The 5772-nt window shown below is 42.7% G+C and overlaps 1 long non-coding RNA gene across 1 annotated transcript; it reads right to left on the bottom strand.

The window, feature by feature from the left end:
* Window positions 1-1419: 1419 nt before the first annotated feature.
* On the bottom strand, window positions 1420-4052 carry LOC120973574 (uncharacterized). The gene is made up of 3 exons (XR_005768710.3): window positions 3594-4052; window positions 2597-2959; window positions 1420-1863 (listed from the first exon to the last, which is right to left on the bottom strand). It is a non-coding gene; the product is annotated as an uncharacterized lncRNA (long non-coding RNA).
* Window positions 4053-5772: the final 1720 nt, after the last annotated feature.

Raw genomic sequence — 5772 nt, 5'->3', positions numbered from 1 at the left:
TGGTATGTAGTTCAAACCAAAGGATCCTGTTATGTTCGTGTGCGAGGCAATGAAATCAGCGGATGCCTGATAATTCAACAGTATTTGCAAGATCCTTCGAACATCCATTAGATTGAAGATATTTGTAATCAGTGCATCATCCCATGCACCACTCGAGGGACCAATAAGATCATTGACTGAAGATAAGATTGTTTGGCCACGGGGTGTAATAACCTATCTATCTGGACTTGATGGAATCCAAGGATAATTCCATATATTAACTGCCTTGCTCGAACCAATCCTCCATATATCTCCTCTTTTAAACACGTCAAGTCCTTTTAAGATGCTTTGCCATGTAAATGACACCCCCTTCTTCTCCGGTGTTGCTTGCAACAAACTCCCGTTGGGAAAACATTTCACTTTTAGCACTTTTGCACACAAAAGACTCAGGGTCTATAATTAACCTCCGCCATTGCGCAACGAGAATTGCCAAATTAAAAGAATAGAGATCCATGAAAACCATGTCTCCTTTACTCATTGGAAAACATAGCTTCCACCAAGCAAACCAATGCATCTTTTTATTTTCATCATCGCCACCCCACCAAAATTGAGCAATAACATATGTATTATCTTTGCAGACATTTGTAGGCAAACTGAAAGACATGGCAAATACTAGTATAGCATGTGCTACTTCCTACAAAAGTATCTCTTTGCCGCTTATAGATAATCGCTTTTTCATCCAACCAATCAAAACACATTTTAATGCTCTTAGGAAAGTGCTTGAAACAATCACTTCTATCAGGCCCCACCATAGCTGGCGGTCCTATGTATTTATCTGATAATGCTTCAGTATCGACATGAAGAACTTGGCAATCTCGACTCTAGAATTGACATTGGTATTTGGACTAAAAGAACATACTTGACTTTGCCAAACTAACCATTTGTCCTGAACTTTGACAATAGGTGTCTAGTACATGTTGTAAGGAGGTTGCATTTAACACATCAGCTCTCAGGAGAATTAGAGAATCACTGTCAAATAAAAAGGTGTGATACAGATGGTGCATTTCTACACACTCTAGTCCCATCCATGCCACCAACTTCCTCATACTACAACATACTAGAAAGACCTTCTGCTCAAAGAAGGAAAAAAATAAAGGGAGAGGGGATCTCCCCTGCCTAATACCTCTCGGAGGGGGTGAAAATACCCATCTCTTGAGAATTAAATACCACTTTATACCTCGATGAGCTAACAATGCCATCATCATTTTGATCCATTGTTCAGGGAGCAACTAGTATAAAAGCTGAGCTTATGGTAGAAGAATAGAAAAAGAAACCTGGGCTGTTGGATTGAATATGGACGATTGGAGTGGAGGCATCTCAGACAACTTATTGTACATTTCACGAAAACCCCCCTACTGCCAGTTAGATGTAAAACATGACTTTTGCAGTAAGAACCCCAACTTTCTCATATCCAATCGTTTTATCCCAATTTCAAATCTTCACATCGTTGATGCCCAAATTATACAATAGTTGCTTGTACTAGTTCATCCCATGCTGGACCACCCCAAACACAAATATGAGAGTACATGTCAAGCACCAATTTCTGAATACATGACAAGACACACAAATTTCTGAATACATGTCTAAGTGGATCATCCTGGGCAGAAATATTTGAGTGCATGTCATCTATCTTAATTCGGCTAGACAAACATGACATGGTGTACATGAACAGCAGCCTGAGAATGAAGGACTGAAATGATGCCCGCTGAATAAACATTGCTACCAAAACTTGCATCGGGTTTGTTATCTTGATAGCACATGAAAGAAAAAATACTCCCTTCTTGCCTCCAGTTATAGTGCTTCTTGCTCTTCAGTCTTCATGTTCTGGAAAAGATGACACCAAACAAATTATTCAGTTTGAGTACAAGACGTGCAAGGGCACCTAAAGTATTTCCTCATGAACTAATGAAATGAATATGCATCAACAATACATTGTACTAGCAGGAACATATCTGCTCGCTGCTAGCACAAAAAAATATTCTTATCCCCCAAATTATTTTTACCACTGTGATTGTCTAACTAGAGAGATGATAATGTTAAGCTTACCATCCAGTCCTTCATTTTGTTATGCAGAAATTAACAGATAATGGACCAATCCATCACAAGCACGGGGAGGAGCTGAAAGTAAAAATGCTTTATCCTTCATTACACTGAAGTTGTTATTCTGATTGATTCCATTGGTCACCAAGTATTAATTTAAAAAATGCATGGTTAAAACTAAAAAGGAACACTTCTCTGGAGCACTGATATGACATTGCAATGCCAGCACTTCCTTATTACTGCCCACAAATTTTGGTTCAAAAAAAGTAAATTGAAACTCTAACAGCAACAAACAAATAAACATATTACGACGGCACAAAGGCAAGTCCGCACACAGATCCAAAGCAAAAAACATGAGTCAAATACATGGAAGAGAACCATTTTCTGCTCTTGTATTTAGAGACTAGAGATTCTAAAAAAATCTTGCTTCAATCATAATTTCACTAACAAGTTCAGAACCTTAAAAGTTTTTCTATGGAGAATCAGCGAGGGTTTAACAGCAAGTAGAATTATTTACCTCCTTAAGACCCCAATTGGAGGCCTTGTATACGCCTGTAAATAGTTTACCGGTGTATTTTATTATCCCATAGAAGCAACCAGTATTTTACCGGTGATATTTTCAGATTGTCGACCGCCATGGTCAAGCCGTCATTCAGGAGTCGCGTCTTCGAGTGCCTGCGCTCTCCGCCTAATTCAGTCTGCATGCCACCTGCTCCTCGCCACCTCAACCTGATGGTCGGCAGGAGCTCCGGCCTTGCACCGCCAAGCAGTGCGGTGCACCCACATCAGGGACCTGCGGAGACGGTGTCAATCCCGCAGTCAGTGTCGCCGATGCCTCGTCGTGTTGCCCGTGGCTTCGTCCGGCGATGCTCCGCTCGTACTGTCGATCGATAGAGAGAGATGAATGCCAGGCGAGAAATGACGGCCAGAGCAGTGTTTTCAAAACCGCGGAATATAGGTGTATTTAGCAAAACCGGTGTAAAAAAATACGACCTGAAACGACTAACCAGTCACATAATTAAAGGCCGCCCATTTTATTTTACGGATGTATACCTTACCAGTTTACTGGGCAGAAAAACTACGTTCCAATCAGTGGCTAAAGCACACAAGAGAGAGTTGTACAGGTCCGTCGTTTCAACCAGAGATAGAAAATGTGAATGAGAGATGAATTCTAATTAAGCTTGATGTGATTTTGAGTCTTCTAAAAGGGGTTGTGGTTGCCAGTCACGTGAAAGAGATGGATATGCTACTTCTTGAACATGTCACAGTACAAATATGAGCTATGATGACACTTGTTGACAATGTGCGATCTTCAGACCAATGTGTTTTTGGATATCATACAACAACAAACAACATGTTGTGTTTAAAAAATAATGAAACCAGTCAAAGCCATACAAGTTGTTCACTGGTAAATACAGTACTAAGCAGCACATGAGAGGGGAGAAGCCATTAGATGATTAGAGAGAAATCTGTAGGAGGGAGAGGGGGAGGGGAGTTGGAGAAACGGTGCTGACCTTGATGCTGAGCCTGCAAGGCAAAGAAGGCGAGCAGATCGAGCACCACCAGCTTGCCTACGGTGAGATACTGCTGGATCTAGGAGTACCAGGGAGGAGGCGACCGTGGAGGCACCACCGCCCACTCGACCACTACCAGCTTGGCGCCGGAAAGGTACAAATGGGCAGCTGAGCTGGTGGGGAGCCCGTGGTCATCGGGGTGGAGGAGACCGTGGCGGCGGCGGCCCGGTCCCTGACGAGGATGTGCAACGCGTCGTCGGGATGCGCAGTAGATGGAGCCAAGAGACCTGGAAGCCGGAGTGGGAGGGGGAGGAGGCAGGGAGCAACTGCCCAGGGAGTAGTCGTCGTCCACCAGGTAAGCACCAGATCTGTGCAGCCGCCACCGTCGACGAGCAATAGGGAAACAGGAGAGCTATACGGAGATCAGTCGTTTGAAGAAGAAGGACCTGAAGCAGATTAGTGGGGAGCGAAGGGACATTTTTGCACAAAATCATATACTTATGAGTACAGGCCCCTCCGCTTCGATCTGTGCCATACGTCCCAAATTCAACGGTCCAGAATCATTTTTCTATTTTTGCACCTGATGTGCAGATTCTATACTAGTCGCTCAGCATTGTTCATGGAACCAAAATATCTACACCATGCTCCTCGAGAAAAGTCATTATACATGGTCATAACCCTTGTGCATATCCAACTTCACTACACATAATCCTGCTTGCCGAGATCTTTTGTTTTTAATCTTATGGACACACTCATAAGCATTAAGGATGTTATCAGTGATAAGTCTGACGGGTACAAAGGCACTTTGGGTAGGAGAGAAAATGTCTGGCAGACTAATTTTCAATCTTGATGGCAGCATCTTTGAGATAAATTTATAAAGCACATTGTATAAGCTAATAGGCCTATATTGCGTTACCAGCTTAGGAGATTCAATCTTAGGTATAAGAACAATAGAGGTATCATTCCATTGAGCCAGTATTTGTCTTGAGTTAATAGCAAACAACACCACTTGAGTAATCACATCTCCCAAATATATGCCAGAACTTCTTAAAGAAAATTGCATGAAGCCCATTCACCTCGTGCCTTGAAACCATCAATGCTAAAAACTGCATAAAAACATCATCCCGAGTGAATGGTGCCATCAATACATCATTCATTTGATCCGATACCTTGGTTTTGAGTTTCTAAATAATATACGGGTTCACTTTGCCGCACCTCTAATGTAAAAAGATTAATGAAGTAATTCTGGATGTGTGATCTTAATGCTGCCATAGCTTCCAAAACGTCATCATTACCATTCTTTATTATTTTTTCACTAATTCTTCCTTCTCCTAGATGATGCAAAAGCTTGAAAAAGATGCAGTGTTGCGGTCACCATTTCTCAATCCCGGTTCTTTATCTTTGCAAGTAGTGGATTTCTTCTAACTCCAAGCGATACTCAACAAGTTTTGCCAATTCTTTTTTCTTGTGTTCATTTTCATCATTCATGGACCTGTCATATATGGAGTTACTCTTAGGAGGTGTTTGGAAAAGGAATGTAAATGTAAACGTAATTAGATAACATTGTTAATGTAAACGAAATGGATGAAAAATGGAACCTGTTTGGTTAATTGGGATGTAACGTAATCAATTACACATATCTCAGTTTTTGTTTATTAACTGAAAGGATGCCAGTGCTCTCACGTCTCACCCCCTTCTACATGGCGGAGGCTCCAGGTTGCAGCAGCTGTTGTGCCAGTGCCGATGGAGAGCTTGAGGTTAGTGTCGAGGTGTCGTTCGAATGACGACATGGTGGAGCTGGCCGAGCGACTCGTCATCATTGTCGTGACTGCAGGTTGGCTCATCTGACTTGGAGAGACATGCGACGTGGTCTGCTACAGCTGGAGACGATGCCCACATGTGAAGCAACAAAGAGGTGTCATTTGTGCGATGTCTAGAGTTGCTGCGATGGCATTGAGCCAGCATGCAAGTGCTCGTCTCCATCATTTGACGACAGGGCCATGGTCGTTCCCTCTCTCGGCCTCATTGGTGCGCCACCATGCCCCAGCAGCTCCGCCTCATCGATTTCGTCAGGCTTAGAAAGGAGGAAATCAGGGCGGCTAAGCTTTTGCTGGAGTTTGTTACTGACTCACGGAGAAGAAATCACGAGGAGAGATAACTGGTAACACGTGATGCCGTT

Source organism: Aegilops tauschii, chromosome 2, assembly GCF_002575655.3.
Source record: "Aegilops tauschii subsp. strangulata cultivar AL8/78 chromosome 2, Aet v6.0, whole genome shotgun sequence".
NCBI classification, from domain to species: Eukaryota; Viridiplantae; Streptophyta; class Magnoliopsida; order Poales; family Poaceae; genus Aegilops; species Aegilops tauschii.
Note: the sequence above shows the minus strand (reverse complement) of the source record. Positions and strands in the feature narration are given on the sequence as shown.